Consider the following 18,046-nt stretch of genomic DNA (forward strand, 5'->3'; position numbering starts at 1 on the left):
TGTCCAAACTAGTTATCGTCCATGTTTCACTTCCATACATGGGTGCGCTCCATACAAATACTTTCAGAAATGACTTCCTGACACTTAAATCTATACTCGATGTTAACAAATTTCTCTTCTTCAGAAACTCTTTCCTTGCCATTGCCAGTCTACATTTTATATCGTCTCTACTTCGACCATCATCAGTTATTTTTCTCCCCAAATAGCAGAACTCCTTTACTACTTTAACCGTCTCATTTCCCGTTTAGTAAACAGTCTGATTTACGAACTAGAAACTTCCCGCAACTGCCGCCGATTGCGTTGCGGGACTGCTACGGTCGCAGGTTCGAATCCTGCCTCGGGCATGGATGTGTGTGATGTCCTTAGGTTAGTTAGGTTTAAGTAGTTCTACGTTCTAGGGGACTGATGACCACAGAAGTTAAGTCCCATAGTGCTCAGAGCCATTTGAACCATTTTTGATTGCGTTGCGATCGCGTGTACCACTTTGAGGCCCACGTACCGTATGCACAGCTCGCATCATTTCTGAGCGTTCAGCAGCACGTTGAACTTGACACGCTCGACGTTCACGTTCGACAGCACGGTTCGTGTGCCGACGGCTTAACAGCCTGAGTGGTGAGTTCACCGTAGATGTAGCGTTCTGTGAGTAATGAGAATGTTAATTAATAATAATACCACTGCCTCGTGTCACAGCCCGGCGCGAGTACTTCTACCGCCGGCGATAACTCATAGCGTTGAGTTGTCACGCTGGGCGTGGGCCACCTCACAGGCAAAGTGCGCTGACTCACCGTAGTCACGTTATCGCGTTCCGGTGCTCACGCACGCATTACGCACGCACGCATACGCAGCGTCCGCCCCACACGTGGACACTGAGCGTTGCAGAGTTCGCGTCGCACGGAATACGAGCCAGGTCGCAGAACTGAGAGCGCTCCACCTACCGACCCTACGTAATTAATTGGCCCGAATTCGGTTGCGCGCAGCGGCGAGCGCGAAGTATGACGTCACGGGGGTCAGGGCGTGGTGGGGCCCCCATCCCGTGGGAGTAGACGCGCGATGGAAGGGTCGCTAATTTGGCTGCCGGACTTAATTGCTGCCGCCGTGTCGACGGCCATCATGTGCGGCCAGGTTTGGTAATTGACTCGCGCTGTACGCCGAATCGGGTCTGACAGCTTCACGCACTCATATCAGCCGTCCAGTTGCCAGGCGCTCCATTTTATCTGCGCCACAGTACTCTGCGACCACATGCGCTTGCGTCGCCGAGATCAGTGAAACACGGCGATACTCGACAAGAGGATTTGTCCATTTGTTTCCCGGTGCTGGAACAGGCTTTCATAGCCATAATCGTCCAGAAAACGGAACGTCACAGTTTTTACTATCAATAATTTCTCTCTGTAGGAAGTGTGGTGTCACCGCCAGACACCACACTTGCTAGGTGGTAGGCTTTAAATCGGCCGCGGTCCGTTAGTATACGTCGGACCCGCGTGTTGCCACTATCAGTGATTGCAGACCGAGCGCCGCCACACGTCAGGTCTAGTCTAGAGAGACTCGCTAGCACTCGCCCCAGTTGTACAGCCGACTTTGCTGGCGATGGTTCACTGGCTACATTCGCTCTCATTTGCAGAGACGACAGTTTAGCGTAGCCTTCAGCTACGTCATTTGCTACGACCTAGGAAGGCGCCATATTCAGTTACTATTGAGAAATGGTGCAAATGGCTCTGAGCACTATGGGACTTGACAGCTATGGTCATCAGACCCCTAGAACTTAGAACTACTTAAACCGAACTAACCTAAGGACAGCACACAACACCCAGCCATCACGAGGCAGAGAAAATCCCTGACCCCGCCGGGAATCGAACCCGGGAACCCAGTACTATTGAGATTGATATTGTGAATCATGTACCTTCAAGAGCGACGTTCATCATTAATGGATTAAAGTATAAAACTAATTACGTCCGCTTTCTGAATTCTCGTTCCTTGTCATGTTCCAGACCTGACGTCAGTATAGTTCTTCCCTTCTCACGCCAGCCTGCGTGAGCTAAAACGCGTGCATTTCGGCCTCCTCTAGTAACACGGTGTTGGCTCTTCTGCCAACACTACAGGAAGTATACAACATGACGTTATCAGAGATGGGAAAATCACTGAGGCATGTGAAAAGTATAAATCTCTGCACGTTCTAAGCTACCATGTCAGGGTTCCAGTAAACAACAAATAGATCAGAGAACAATGCAAGCTAAACTAGCAACTAATTATATGTTTTTCACTCCTCGCTAAGATAAAGTTAAGGGAAAGACAACAAACGTTATATGAATCAATAATAAAAAGCAGTTGTTTAGATGGCGTAGATACCGGAGAAATGACAAAACAGAGCAGAAGACTTGAAGCCATGCAAATGGATTTATTTTTATTTATTTATTTATTTTGAGAAGTTGAAGACTTTCACGGGGAGAGATGGACACAAATATAGAGATCATGAAGCGGATGAAAATTCCAACGTACATCACTGTTGAATATGGAAAAACGTCTTTTAAAATGGTATGGACATGTAATAAGATTAGAGGAGGGACGAAGACCGAATAAAGGACTAAGTAGGCAACCTCAATAGAAAAGAAAAAGAGGAAGATTCTGTGCAGGATGGAAAAAATCAGGTGGAAGAGGATATGCAACGAAGAAATTTGAAAGAAGGTGAATTTTGAACATGGCTGACGTTTGCAGCAACCGTATACACAAATTTGAAAAAGATGTAAAAATCAGCCAGAGCAGGTTTCGTCACCTCTAAGGGTGACTTCATCAGAAGGTAAGGTAATTACATGAAGAACATATCGTCACCCTTAGAGGTGACGAAACCTGATCAAGGTATATAGAAAACCTATGCAACCGGTGGGCTGATTTTTGCATATTTTTCAAATTTGAAAGAAGGTCGAAAGAACAATCGAAAACTTGGATACGAGGTTGCAAGAAAAAGCCGAAAGAGCTGTAACCAGCTCGCAAAATAACAATAATAAGTGTTTTTTGACAAGGGAACAACTTCTCCTATTTATCATCGTCGCCTAAATCTGATAAATGAAGTAGATTATTTGATATCCGATGCTGGAAGAGAATTTTATAGCCATATTTCATCTGTACACGGGAACGGTATGTTTTTATCGAAGATACCAATTTCTCTATTTTACATCATCCAACTGCTGCTACTAAATCCAACAAAGGAACTACATGGTTCGATTTTCGGTATCGGAAGAGGTTTTACATTGCCAGCAAACATCCGGAAATGTAAAGTCCGTGATGATATCGAAGATAACAGCCGCGCTGTTTTATCATCGTTCAAGTACAGCGACTAAACCCCCTTAGTCGCTGAGATCGGAAAATCACGCAGGCGCTCAAAACGGTAGTGCCCGGTTCGATTTGCGTTGATGGAAAACGCCTTAGAGCCATGATCGTCCAGAACTTGGAACTGTATGGAGTTTACGATACTGTCAATTTTACCGCATACTACTACTAGGGGCATTTGTGTACGAGTAAGGAAAAATGTGAGGTGATCTTCATGGGTACAAAAAGGAATTCGCTGAATTTCGGTTACACGATAAATCACACAAATGCAAAGGCTGTAAATTCAACTAAACACCTGGGAATGACGAACAGTCTAAACTGGAATGACCACTCACATAATGTTGTGGGGAAGGCAAACCAAAGACTGCGTTTCACTGGCAGGACACTAAGAAAACGTAACAAGTCTCCGAAAGAGACTGCCTAAACTACACTTTTGCGTCCTCTGGTAGAGTACTGATGTGAGGTATGGGATCCTTACCCGACAGGGTTGACAATCGAAAAAGGCCAGAGAAGGGCAACGCATTTTGTATCATCGCCAAATAGGGTAGCGACTGTGAAGGATATGATACGCGATTTGGGATGGCAGTCATTAAAACAAAGGCCTCTTCCCTTACGGCATGATGTTTTCACAAAACTGTAATCACCGGCCTTCTACTCAGAATATGGACATATTCTGTTGTCACCATCTTACAGGGTGACAACTACTAAACTATATGAAAAAGAAAACGTAAATTAGTTACAAACTATGGCATACGCACACTTTATTCGACATGTAAACATCACTACAAATATTGGGATTTAGGTTATGAGATGTTCGACATGCCCGCCATCATTGGCGGTGATGTGGCGCAGACGAATAGCGAAATTCTGCATGACCAGCTGAAGTGTCGGAACATCGATGCTGTCGAAGACCTCCTGAATGGCTGTTTTCGGCTCAGCAATACTTTTGGAGTTATTGCTGTACACCTTGTCTTTAATATAGGGCCACAAAAAGGAGTCTCATGTGTTCGGAGACGTAGAATATGGCGGGCAATCGAGGCCCATGCCAATGGCATCTGGGTACCCCGGAGCCAAAATGCGGTCCCCAAAGTGTTCCTCCAGGACATCAAACACTCCCCTGCTTCGATAAGGTCTACCTCCGTCTTGCATGAATCACATCTCGTCGAAATCAGCGTCACTTTCGATAATGGGGATGAAATCATCTTCCGAAACCTTCACGTACCGTTCGGTAGTCACCGTGCCATCAAGGAATTTTGCACCGCTTATTCCGTGAATGCTGCACACCACACAGTCACACGTTGAGGGTGAAGAGACTTCTCTATCGCGAAGTGCGGGTTCTCAGTTCCCCAAACGCGTCAATTTTGCTTACTGACGAACCCATCCAAATGAATCTGGGCTTTGCCGCCTAGCTAAACCATACAGCGCACAGTAATTCCCATCATGCCACGCGGCCAATCGTGCAGTTTGAACGTCCTAACGCAAGCCTTTTAGAAGTTATGACGATTTTATTTCATATAGTTCAGTAATTGTCACATTGTACATAGGAAGAGATGACCATGGTAATGAAATAGAAGGAATCAGAGCGGGTTCACTAAGAGTTAAGTCCTCGTCTTTTCTCACGCGCTGTTAGAGAGTGCAATAGAAGGGAAATAGTCTCGAGGTTGTCCGAAGAATCTGTGCCAGGCTCTTATGTGAGGTTTTCGGAGTAGTCATGTAGATGTAGATGATTAAGTGTCATCGCTGGTTTATCACCGATAGGAAACTACTTCGAGAAAACGTAATGAAAGACGATCAAACTGTATGAATTGGAACTGCATGAAGCTGAATGACCTAATATGAGGAAAAGTGTTGAGCATAATTTGATCCAGCAGTGGGAGGCAAATGGTAAATGTTAAAATGCTGTAAACCTGTTTCTTAAATTTTCATGTTTCGCGCGTACATGTGGAACAAAATTGTTGTTTACTCCACATTATATTTTCGTCAAGTGGTTTTAATTCAACAACCAATTCGCCTTGATGCTGATTAGAGATTTGTGAGCCGATATGTTGTAAGAAGATATAATTTTGTTCCAGATGCACTCTCGAAAGATGATGGAATATGCTTAACTTGATAACAAAACTTACAGGAAGGAAATACAAATGTAAATTGGTAAATCATATAGTATAACATTTCTGTTTTCTCTTCATTAGGAGAAGAATTATTTGGAGGCCCACTGCACACAGAAACTTCCACACTCCAATTTTAATACCGCCAGAATGAAACAATTAAATTCAGCACACAACAGTACTTATAAAGGCTATTAGCTGAACGAATTTTTAAATTAACGGCGGCGCCATCCAGCGAGCAATACAAATTGATCCGCTTGGGATTCGTTAAGGGTTTACACTGAATGAGTTCGCGTTTTTTTTAACGACCATTAATTTTCATTATTTTCCCCGCTATTCTATTAGTTGGCGAAGCTTTATTAATTCGGGCATTGGTCGGGAATATATTACTTCGCTGTGTGAAATTGATTTTCCACCAAAGACATAAAACGCTATTTTTGCATGAAAGGAGGGCATATTTTGCAAATTTGAATTTGTAATAGTCGTGGTGGGAAACACGCTGTGTTGACTGTGCGTCCGTTAGATTAAAATTGTGTACCACTTTGGGACTGTAGGAACCTCGTATTGTGAGCAAGAGCAATGTCACTACAAAACTAAAAGTAAGGTAAGTCAGAGTTATTACAGAACAAAGTGTAGAACTTTAGTGTAATGGAACATAGACCCTAATTCAAGGAAGAGATTTTTGAGATTGTATGTTTAGAGCACAGCATGGTATATGGCAGTGTGTTGTCCACTTTGGGGAAACCGGAAAAGTAGAGCATCAAATGGTTTGAGACGTGGTATATACACAAGTATGCTAATATTTAAGTGGACTGATGTGGTAAGAAATGAAGTGTCTCTCTGCAGAATCAGCGAGATTTTTTTTTTTAAAAAAAGGTTGCCATACCCTGTTGGGTAGTGGCGGCTGCTGGGGACTCAGGTCCATCTCAGGCTGGGGATGTCTGATACTGTTGGGACACCGTTTATTTGTTTCATTGGGAAATCCTGCCCTTCTTGGATGTTACGTTTGTGTTGGCTCATGTCATTTTGTAGTTAGATTTTCTTATATCTAAGTAGTGGAATTCCACATCCCGGCATTCGCCTTACAACTGGGGGAAACCACCAAAACCCCAGTCGGGATGACACTGGATTATCATCTGCTAATCTCTGAGAGTTTCTTACTCTAGGTTTTTAATTTAATTGATGTTCTAGTGATGGATTACTTTATCTCTTTGTAGAGGTTTTGTTCTAGATTATGAATTATGCCTATGTTTTTCTAATTTTTTCTGGAAGCTCCTTGTTATTGGGCTATGTTCGTTGTATTGCATTTGCGGAAGACACTGACAAGAAATTAAGAAACTGCAGGACTTGTGTTAAGACATCAGAGAATGATCATCAAGGTATGTGAGTAAAGGTATAGGGGGTAGAAACTGTAGGAAAAGATTGGCATAAAATCAACAAAAATTAGAGTGCTTTGAGTCTATGTGCTATTCTGAGGATGAAGAGGTTAGCACAGGGAAGGGAGAAGTGACGGCCTGCAGCTGAACTGGGAACACAAACGTGCGGTTTGTTTTAAAATATGTGTGCATTTATGTATGCGTCACAGACATGGGAGCGGTATACAGCACACAGAAGGCGAATAGCAGCTGCGAGAAGGAGGTTTCTGATATTCAAAATGGGGACGATTTCCTTACAGGAACAACGTGTAATCATTGCGTGGAGTGACACCGCCGTGTCATCCACAATGGAGGATGCGGTTAGAGGGACGTGGGGTCAGCACACTGCTATCCCAGTCGTTATGATGGTATTCTTGACCGAAGCCGCTACTATTCGGTCGAGTAGCTCCTCAATTGGCATCACGAAGCTGAGTGCACCCCGAAAAATGGCAACAGCGCATGGCAGCCTGGATGGTCACCCATCCAACTGCCGACCACGACCGACAGCGCTTAACTTCGGTGATCTCACGGGAACCGATGTATCCACTGCGGCAAGGCCGTTGCCTGCGTGGAGCGACACCGAATGTGTCCAATGTGCGTTCGTGGGTGCGACAGTTCAGAGAAGGCCGAACGTCGTGTGTCAACAAATCGAGACAGCCTTGTCCGGTGTGACGACATGATGGAGCCAGTGGGGAGAGAAGTTTTGGAGGGTCGACGAATGAGTGTGGAACAAGTCGTCTCCCTATTTGGCATTTTCGTGGGATCTGCGCACAGAATCCTGCACGGAGACCTCAAAATGCGAAAAATGTCCCCCAGGTGGATTCCACGAATGCTGACAGACCACAGACCACACGGATGTGCACGTGGCGTGTTGCCTGGCAACGTTGACGTGTCATGACTCCAGGAATGGGACTTTCTCTTCATCGACTGTGACAGTAGATGAGACACGGATGCTGTTTTTCAGTCCTGAAATGAATCGCCAGTCAGTTCAATGAAATCACACACGCACACACACACACACACACACACACACACACACACACACAGTAATATCAGAAATTGAGTCCGCCTTGATGCAAAACACCTTATTATTCGTTTATTTATTTATTCTCCCAAACCAGTTTCGGCGACAAATATCACCATCATCAGTGGGTTTTTTTAAAATCTAAAACATGCAGAAAATAGCATGGTTACACAAACACAGTAGCACATTATTACATTTTTTACTATTCGTTTTTTGAAATATAGTTTACTATGGATACTTTCATACTACCTAATTTACAGCATGTTTTAAGCAATTATTGTCAGTGTTGCGACATATTTTCTGTGCGATTTTTTTCTGTTGCCGTTTTTTACTTAGCGAACATCATGTCATCTGCAAACCATGTGAGCGGCTGTTAGTAAACAAATACTAAAAGGTGAACTTCGTATGTCAGCAACATGTACTGGGTTTGTGGTAGTGTTGTGGAAAACCAGTTATTTGGTGTGTACTGACCTGTTACTTAGCTGTTCGTGTACTCACGTTCGTTGCTGACGAATAGCTAAGTAACAGGTCAGTACACACCAAATAACTGGTTTTCCACAACACTACCACAAACCCAAGTACTGTATATATTGCTTTCATTCGAAGATCACCTTTTAGTATTTGTTTACTACCAGCCGCTCACATGGTTTCCAGATGATATGATGTTCGCTAACAAGGGAACCTCCCCATCGCACCCCCCTCAGATTGAGTTACAAGTTGGCACAGTGGATAGGCCTTGAAAAACTGAACACAGATCAATCGAGAAAACAGGAAGAAGTTGTGTGGGAATATGAAAAAAATAAGCAAAATATACAAACTGAGTAGTCCATGTGCAAGATAGGCAACATCAAGGAGAATCTGAGCTCGGGCGCGCCGTGGTCCCGTGGTTAGCGTGAGCAGCTGTGGAACGAGAGGTCCTTGGTTCAAGTCTTCCCTTCTATGAAAAATTTTTCTTTCTTTATTTTCCCAAAGTTATGATCTGTCCGTTCGTTCATTGACGTCTTTGTTCACTGTAATAAGTTTAGTGTCTGTGTTTTGCGACCGCACCGCAAAACCGTGCGATTAGTAGACGAAAGGACGTGCCTCTCCAATGGGAACCGAAAACATTTGATCGCAGGGTCATAGGTCAACCGATTCCTCCACAGGAAAACACTTCCGATATATTCTATACGACACTGGTGACGGCATGACAGGAATATGTTGTCGACCCACCTAACTTGTACACTTGGCGAATGGGTAAAAAGATTCTTCTACCTTGCCCGATTTAGGTTTTCTTGTGGATGTGATAATCACTCCCAAAAAACTGATGAAAACACAAGAGTTTGTCACATAAACTGCAACAAATGAATGCAACCGTTTCACAGTCGCACACTTTTCCCTGTGCTCTGTCAAAACATATGTTTTTAACGTTTTCAAATTTTTCCGTGCGTAGACCGTCAAATCCTGCATATGTCCAAGCAAATCTGAACATATCCTGGAATTTTGGAGGGCGAAGTTGATTATGTGTGAGTGCCTTTGATAATTGTCTGAAAATAAATAATTAAAATATTCGCGCGAGGGAAGACTTGAACCGAGGACCTCTAGTTTCGCACGTGCTCACGCTAACCACAAAACCACAACGCTGTCGATCTCTCATGCTCCTTGATGTTGCTTATGCCGCACATGTACTACTCAGTTTGTATATTTTGCTTATTTTTTTCATAGTTCCACACAACTTCTTCTTGTTTTCTCTATTGATCTGTGTTCAGTTTTTCAAGGCCTATCCACTGTGTCAACATATAACTAAATCTGAGGGGGGTGTGATGGGGAGGTTCCCTTGTAAGTAAAAAAAGGCAACAGAAAAAAGCGCACCAAAAATATGTCGCAAACAGCGACAATAATTGCTTAAAATATGCTGTAACGTACAATAAATTAGGTAGATGAAAGTATCCATAGTAAACTATATTTCAAAAAACGAATAGTAAAAAATGTAATAATGTGCTACTGTGCTTGTGTAATCATGCTATTTTCTGCATGATTTAGATTAAAAAAAAAACATTGATGATGGTGATATTTGTCCCCGAAACTAGTTTGGGATAATAAAGAAATAAACGAAAAACAAGGTGTTTTGCATCAAGGCGGACTCAGTTTCTGATATTACTGTTTTCTATGCAAACACCGACCAAATGAAAGAGTTCCAAGATAAAATCACACACCCACACACATCGCCACCAAGAAAATTTCGGTTAAGCAAGCGCCAATGGTAAAAAAAATTGGCGTAACCTCACATATTACGTTGCAAAGGGCTCCACGGTGAGAGGTGTATCCTGCCAAGATGTTTCGAAGAATAAGCACCTTCCAGCACTGCGTTGAAAAATGGCCGGAGAAGGCTGCACGTGTGGCTCCTTCAGCAAGACAATGCACCAGCGCGTCTTGCGGATGCGAGGCTGCAGTTTCTTCGTGACAATATCTTTGAAATGACTTCTCATGCTTCCTGCTCACCTAGTCTGGCTACTAGCGATGTTTGGCTGTCTCCAACGACGAAAGGCAATTTCCGTGGTCGCAGCACATTCACTAACCGCGCCGCTATTGGGTCAGTGATTTTCCTGTGCTTAAATCAGAGTCCTAAAAAAGCGTTCGCATCCGCGGATGGAATCATGGCGACGACGTTGTGAAAAATTTGTACGGCTGCAGGGAGGTTACGCCGACAAGTTTCACAGTTTTCCTGTGATTAACGTGTGAGGAAGGAAATGGGAAGTGTTGTAACTTGAATGAAACTCGTATAATTACGTCTCCTGAATTTGGATTATTTGCATCATGCAACGATCCTTGCGTATTCCCTGACACCTCGCCTCTCACACACGCGTGAATGTTTAGTTGAAGCTTTGTCACGGAATGTCAACTTCGCCTGTGCAGCGAAGACAGAGAAGAAATTGTAATGCTATTATCCAGGTTAGTAGGTGTGTCATTCATTTGAATACATGTTGAACTGGTTGGACCTCCGCTCTGTTACCGAGAAATTAGCGACGCCGATTCCCATCTGTTTGGTTAATACCAATGAATAAACTGAATGTGCGTAGTTCTTGCGTGCTATTTCTTGTACGACACGACAGGAATATTGGCCGTAAGCACGTGCACGAATTATGCGGACGTGGGCAGATTTTGATATTGTGTAAATAATGAGATTAAAAAAAAAAGAAAAACATTTTTTTCTATATATATTCTAAGATGGATATAGCGTCTGCCATGTAAGCATGAGATCCCGGGTTCGAGTCCCGGTCGGGGCACACATTTTCATCCGTCCCCGTTGACGTATGTCAACGCCTGTTAGCAGCTAAAGGTGTTCATTTCATTGTAATTACATTTTCTTTTCTTTTCCTGCAATCTTTGTATTTTTTAAATCTATTTAACTATAAATTCCAATTTTGTGTTTGATTACCTTTTTATTTCTGATAATGAGTCATGAGAAACGAATCTGGTGAACAGTTTTATACCCATCCATCGCGAGCAAGACAAGTGTGAGAAAAGACGTCATGAGTGGGACACTGGTTACATGGAATAAAAATGTAGTATCACCTCTGCTCATACCACTTTGAAGTGTAGCTTCCTACAACTTTTCCGTCAGCAAATAGTCTGCTTGTATTTCCTCTAACGCAGACCTAAACTTTCATTTCGCAAACGTGGGGAAACTCATGTCCGCCCTAGTACTGCGCTCATTTCTGTCGGACTGCTACCTCTATCCGCGCCAGGCGCTTTGATGCGATGTCATCAATCACTCGTGAATTCATACAGCTCTGAGGGTACACAAATTGGTCACGCGGCTTTTGTTTCCCCCTTTTTTAAAAATTTTTTTTGAGTGTTCCTCTCCTACTTCTCTTCTCGGCAGAACATCTCCCGTTTTCCGACATACTGCTGCCCGCTGTGGAACACCTCGCGGCCCGGTATGAAACTTTAAAGCTATTCATACATATTTTTTTTGCTCGTACGCGACTCGCCGATCATGCATTATTCACCAGAGCGGCGCGGCCGTTCGTCAAAAAGGGAGCGAGAGTATCACGCCGCGTCCCTGCCCGACCCCGTACGTGGGTGCCTCTGGAACTTTGCGCTGTAAATGAACCCGTGTTACACCGGTCTGTCCCACGAATACTGTCGGTGTAGGAAATTTGAAAACTGCAACCAAAATGATGTTGCACGTTACTCATACGTACATAAATAACGTATCTCCTTTGTTTTATAGCATTGTACCCCGGTTACTCATGCGCTTGCAAAACCTAAAACTGACGTTTCTGTAAATTATACCTCAAAATTTTCTAATTTTTAACTTCGTAACAGCAACAATAAAATCGTTTTGTTTCTCTGGCCGTTGCGAGCAACTACTGTGCTTGGGACTGTTAAGTTTAGATCGAACTTTATACGAAATTAGCTTTCGCGTAACGGTTATACAAAAGTCGTTATTTTTTTCACTCCCCACACGGGAAAGTTTAAATTAATAATATTAACAAAATATTTGACTACTGCGGTGGCGCAGGAGCCCAGTCAATGTAGACAAGGAAAGTGGCACAGTGCGTATAGGACGCGCGCTGCTCAATGGCGGTTCCGTACAGACTTACACTGCTGGCCATTAAAATTGCTGCACCACGAAGATGACGTGCTACAGACGCGAAATTTAACCGACAGCAAGAAGATGCTGTGATATGCAAATGATCAGCTTTTAAGAGCATTCACACAACGTTGGCGCCGGTGGCGACACCTACAACGTGCTGACATGAGGAAAGTTTCCAACCGATACACAAACAGCAGTTGACCGGCGTTGCCTGGTGAAACGTTGTTGTGATGCCTCGTGTAAGGAGGAGAAATGCGTACCGTCACGTTTACGACTTTGAGAAAGGTCGAATTGTAGCCTATCGATTGCGGTTTATCGTATCGCCACATTGCTGCTCGCGTTGGTCGAGATCCAATGACTGTTAGCAGAATATGGAGTCGGTGGTTTCAGGAGGGTAATACGGAACGCCGTGCTGGATCCCACAGGCCTCGTATCACTAGCAGTCGAGATGACAGGCATCTTATCCGCATGGCTGTAACGCATCGTGCAGCCACGCCTCGATCCCTGAGTCAACAGATGCTGACGTTTGCAAGACAACAACCATCTGCACGAACAGTTCGACGACGTTTGCAGCAGCATGGACTATAAGCTCGGAGACCGTGGCTGCGGTTACCCTTGACGCTGATTAACAGAGAGGAGCGCCTGCGATGGTGTACTCAACGGCGAACCTGGGTGCACGAATTGAAAAACGTCATTTTTTCGGATGAATCCAGGTTCTGTTTACAGCATCGTGATGGTCGCATCCGTGTTTGGCGACATCGCGGTGAACGCACATTGGAAGCGTGTATTCGTCATCGCCATACTGGCGTATCACCCGGCGTGATGGTATGGGGTGTCATTGGTGACACGTTTCGGTCACCTCTTGTTCGCATTGACGGCAGCTTGAACAGTGGACGTTACACTTCTGATGTGTTACGACCCGTGGCTCTAACCTTCATTCGATCCCAGCGAAACCCTACATTTCAGCAGGATAATGCACGACCGCATGTTGCAGGGCCTGTACGGGCCTTTCTGGATACAGAAAATGTTCGACTGCGGTCCTCGCCAGCACATTGTTCAGATCTCTCATCAATTGAAATCGTCTGGTCAATGGTGGCCGAGGAACTGGCTCGTCACAGTACGCCAGTCACTATTCTTGATGAACTGTGGTATCGTGTTGAAGCTGCATGGGCAGCTGTACCTGTACACGCCATCCAAGCTCTGTTTGACTCAATGCCCTGGCGTATCAAGGCCGTTATTACGGCCAGAGGTGGTTGTTGTGGGTACTGATTTCTCAGGATCTATGCACCCAAATTGTGTGAATATTTAATCGCATGTCAGTTCTAGTATAATATATTTGTTCAATGAATAGGCGTTTATCATCTGCATTTCTTCTTGGTGTAGCAATTTTAATGGCTTGTAGTGTAGTTACCTATTCCTACTCGAGAACCTCTAGCATTTTTGCCTCTTATCGACTTTGGTACTGGCACGATGTAAGTCCCAGGAATTCCAAGACCTTTTACAGTGTTTTAATTTTAAGTTTGCAATCAGACCGAAAAAGGACAAAAATATAAAACTTCCTGGCAGATTAAAACTGTGTGCCCGACCGAGACTCGAACTCGGGACCTTTGCCTTTCGCGGGAAAGTGCTCTACCATCTGAGCTACCGAAGCACGACTCACGCCCGGTACTCACAGCTGTACTTCTGCCAGTATCCATGCCAGGAAGTTTCATATCAGCGCACACTCCGCTGCAGAGTGAAAATCTCATTCTGGAGACAAAAATATACTTTCCTCGTGTATTATAATTACAAATGAACAACTTTCAGACTTTTTTTCCTTTACTAATACGGATCTGTATCTCCGGTTAAAAAGGATCGCTTATACCACCACTCAGTAGCACTCCTGTGTGTGTCTGTCTATCCGATTCTTAAAAATCGATCCTCGCAGTAACGTATAGACGTACGAATTGAAATCTGTGTCGCTTGTTGAGGTCTACTATCCGTTCATCGTGTAAAAATTGGAACTTCTAAGTCAGTGCAGCTAAGGTACAGCCATTTATGTCACTCACCGACACCTACAGCATACTTCCCGTGGACCTAGGATCATGGAATTTGGCGAGAACCAGGGATACACAGCACAACTGTAGGGAGAAAATCCGAAAATTGTTGCTTTCTAGCCATTTATTATGCGTCTCACTTTGTGTCCCCCTGTTAAGATCCCTTTTTCTCAGGATGGAAACACGTATCAAGTCGAAATTTATGTCAAATACTAGGGACAATAGTCCCTTGGCGATGTAAAAAAAAATGAAGCTTCTAAGCCAGTGGAATCAAAAGATAAAGGTGATTTATGTCACATTTTTTATACTAGCAAATCCATTCGTCAAAACCTGTAGGGTACTTGCCGTTGACCTAGAATCATAAAATTTGCGAATACTCAAGTGTTGTTGCCCTTCGTGGCAGCCCACCCTGGCGTTACATTTCAGTAAGATAATGTTCATCCGCATGCGGCGAGAATTTTTACATCTCCCAAACCCTAGCCTGGCCAGAAACGCCGCCGGATCTCTCCCCAAATGTGAACGTTTGGAGCATTATGGGCACAGCCCCCCAAACAGCTCGCCGATTGTACAGAGTTTGGCTCGATATGCACCAGAAGGACATGGAACAACTCTGTTGTATGTAGGCTGTTTACGTTTTTATGTTGGTAACGCCACGTAGCGCTCTGCATGAAAATCACTGACTGTGCTGTGTGCAGTCTCTGGCTGGTTTGCATTGTTGGAATATTTGCTATTGTAGTGTTGGGCAGTTGGATGTGAACAGCGCGTAGCGTTGCGCAGTTGGAGGTAGAGATGGGCAAACTGAAACACGTAACTCTTTCGAAACAAATGAAACAGTACAATGTAATGTTTCGATACGTTGTTTCGAAACAGTGAAACAGTTTGTGTTTTGTAATCTAACAAACCTACACATTTTATCATCTTGACTGTCTACTCTCTACTGTATAAGTATGTCCACATAAACACAAATGAGGTGCGAGAGCGCTAATCATATCGCAGAAAGTATGAAATTATCACTTAGGCGTCTTGGCAGTTTCGTATTTCTGCAGCAAATGCGCTGCTTTCGTGTCGTGTGACTTTCATACTTTTCAATTGGCTGAGGAAAGCCATAGCTGAAGACAGAAGAACCACCACGAACGAAACTGGAGGTGGGAGCAAACTGCAGAAACAACAGATATGCTACTGGGATTCCCACATTCCCTTAGTATGGGTAATATACCCATCCTGCTAATTTCCATGCACACAAAGGGAATCATTGTGGATAATAGGCACAGTGAGTATAGACTCACAAATAACGCCAAATAATTCGAATAAATAATAAAATATAACAGAAAAAAATTTTGACTTTCAAGGTGTTTCGAACCGTTACTATAAATTCACCATGCTTCCTAGTCCTTCCCGTTCACATCAGTGATATGTCAAACAGATTGCTTGCAATTATACCTACATCAAATTTATGTGTATGTCTAATAACTGTCACTCTACGCCTTTTTTTATTCAAAATGTTGTAGGCTTACTTACGTTTCTTAATATGATTACTGTACATGAACAGAGAAGCGTATGCTATCAAACAATGTAATTTAACTGAATGATTTTCACATATTTATTATTTTGAATGTGAATAGTATGCGTTGTTTTATTGCTTGGTTAGCGTTTATAAAGCAAATGTTACGCCATTTCGGAATATGACAGTCAGCTAGAAACGAAGCTTTGTTTTCGGATATCTTAAGCTTCATGCTATTGCTTGTCAAAAAGATTTTGACACTCTTGAAAGTGTTCCATGAAGTGGTATGTTAAATGTGTTTCAGTACCTGTGCCGAGCCCGAATCTCGTCCGACACAGAGGGGAATGAAACATCACTATTTCGATACAATTAGTCCGTTCCAAGCACTGGTGGACTGAAACAGCCTTATTTTGAAACAATGATACAGTTTCTGTGTCTGGCTCGAGACCGAATCTGGTCCAGTTATCCGAGACAGGGGTGGAATGAAACACCACTGTTTCGAAACAGTGAACCGTAGCCGTTCCGAAACACTGAAACTGTATCGAAACATAGAAACAGTGGCCAAGTCTAGTTGGAGGTGAGCCGCCAGCAGTGGTGGACGTGGGGAGAGAGATGGCGGAGTTTTGAGAGCGGACGATATGGACGTGTGTCCATCAGAAAGAGTAAATTTGTAATACTGGATATCATGAACTGATATATATATGATGACTTCTGAACATTATTAAGGTAAATACACTGTTTTTTCTCTGACAAAATCTTTCATTTGCTAACTATGCCTATCAGTAGTTAGTGCCTTCAGTAATTAGAATCTTTCATTTAGCTGGCAGTATTGGCGCTCGCTGTATTGCAGTAGTTTGAGTAACGAAGATTTTTGTGAGGTACGTGATTCATGAAAGGTATAGGTTATTGTTAGTCAGGGCCATTCTTTTGTAGGGATTATTGAAAGTCAGATTGCGTTGCGCTAAAAATATTGTGTGTCAGTTTAGTGTTGATCAGAATACGTAAAGAGAGAAATGTCTGAGTACGTTCAGTTCTGCTCAGCTGTTTGAAAATCAAATAACGTAAGAGGTTTATCATCACAGTAATTCATTAATTTTTCTAAGGGGACGTTTCACACTTTCACCGACCGCCGATATTTCGGCGGGAGAACACCCCGCCATTTTCAAGGCAAACTGCAACAGACAGACGACGTACATGCAAATTTAAAACTTCGGTTCTCGGACTGAAGCAGGAAAGATAACACACACACACACACTGAACACTAGTGCCACCAAAGATGACCAAAGTCAGAGCTATCGATAGTGAGACTATGAATTCGCAGGTGAGGTAGTATTGACTCTGTCCCTCTGTTTTTTGACAAGGGAGAGACCGGGATTCCAGACACAGTTTAAACGGAAATCTCCATCCCTGTTAACGATGTTGCTCGCTAATTTAATCTCAACTGCCTCCCTAATAACACTGTCGCAATAACTGGACGCGCGTGCCAATATCTCGGTGTTATTATATAACATGGGGTGACCAGTATCCAAGCAATGTTCCGCAATAGCAGATCTACTTGGCTGCTGTAATCGTGTGTGCCGTTTATGCTCAGTACATCGGTCCTCCACGGTCCTGATAGTTTGACCAATACATGCCATGCCGCAGCTACAATGAATACGATATACACTCGCCTTACGCAAACCAAGATCATCCTTAACGGAACTCAAAAGCGCTCTAATTTTAGATGGAGGGCATAAAACACATTTCACATCGTATTTCCGTGAAATATGAACGATCTTGTTGGAAGTGTTTCCTACGTAAGGCAAAAAGGCAGTAGACTTAGGTGTTGACTCAGAATTATCATCAATCACCCCGTTGGTCGATAGCGCAACGCACATTCAATCTGTCTATCACTATAACCATTTTGGCGAAATGTAACTTCAAGATGGAACAGCTCAGCTGGCAAAGTCTCAGCGTCAGAAACGACATGTGCCCCGTGTACCAAGGTACGAAGTACCCCTTCACGCTGAGCCAGATGGTGACAACTATTAGCCTGTAAGTACAAGTCGGTGTAGACTGCATG

General features: G+C 43.6%; 1 protein-coding gene and 1 pseudogene across 3 annotated transcripts in view; both read right to left on the reverse strand.

Annotated features, from left to right (window-relative positions):
• LOC126428105 (uncharacterized) overlaps positions 1 to 18,046 on the reverse strand; it is an 857,744-nt gene that overhangs the window by 607,949 nt on the left and 231,749 nt on the right. The gene's annotated exons all lie outside the window — the stretch shown is intronic.
• On the reverse strand, positions 7,289 to 7,406 carry LOC126428654 (5S ribosomal RNA; annotated as a pseudogene).

This window comes from Schistocerca serialis, chromosome 12 (genome assembly GCF_023864345.2).
Source record: "Schistocerca serialis cubense isolate TAMUIC-IGC-003099 chromosome 12, iqSchSeri2.2, whole genome shotgun sequence".
In the NCBI taxonomy this organism is placed as follows: domain Eukaryota; kingdom Metazoa; phylum Arthropoda; class Insecta; order Orthoptera; family Acrididae; genus Schistocerca; species Schistocerca serialis.